The following is a 484-nucleotide window of genomic DNA, read 5'->3' as shown; positions in this document are numbered from 1 at the left end:
AGGATACATACAGGATGTGCTTTCTGCAATTTCGGCCAGGAGCGCTTCACAATGATGAACCTAAACTCAGCGAATACTTGCCTCAAAAACTTGCTAAATATATCTATAGAAATATATCTATATTTAAATTAGCCTACTACTTTAAAACGAAATAATTCGAATCAAAAACAAAAACTCTTTTTACAGATTTTATACAATCCGTAAAGATGCATTTCTCAGGATCAGGAAATCACTTCCTGCCCTCCAGCTGCATTTCGCGCGTCATCAGAATCACGTGATTGCAAACAACCTATTAGTTCTACAGCTTCAGTTTCGGAACTTTCACGCTTAGTAACACATACAGCTGTTCCCTCACCACAGTGCAACACCCCTTTCAAACAGTGTCGCGTTCCGAACGTTGTTTAATTAAGCGACATACACCGGTATTGCGGTATTTTAAAAATTCATATCATAACAAAAATAAACACCGGTATTCGGTATGAAC

Source organism: Sinocyclocheilus anshuiensis, unplaced genomic scaffold, assembly GCF_001515605.1.
Source record: "Sinocyclocheilus anshuiensis isolate Anshui unplaced genomic scaffold, SAMN03320099.WGS_v1.1 scaffold1957, whole genome shotgun sequence".
Classification (NCBI taxonomy): domain Eukaryota; kingdom Metazoa; phylum Chordata; class Actinopteri; order Cypriniformes; family Cyprinidae; genus Sinocyclocheilus; species Sinocyclocheilus anshuiensis.
The sequence above is the reverse complement of the archived record's forward strand: the minus strand, read 5'-3'. Positions refer to the sequence as shown.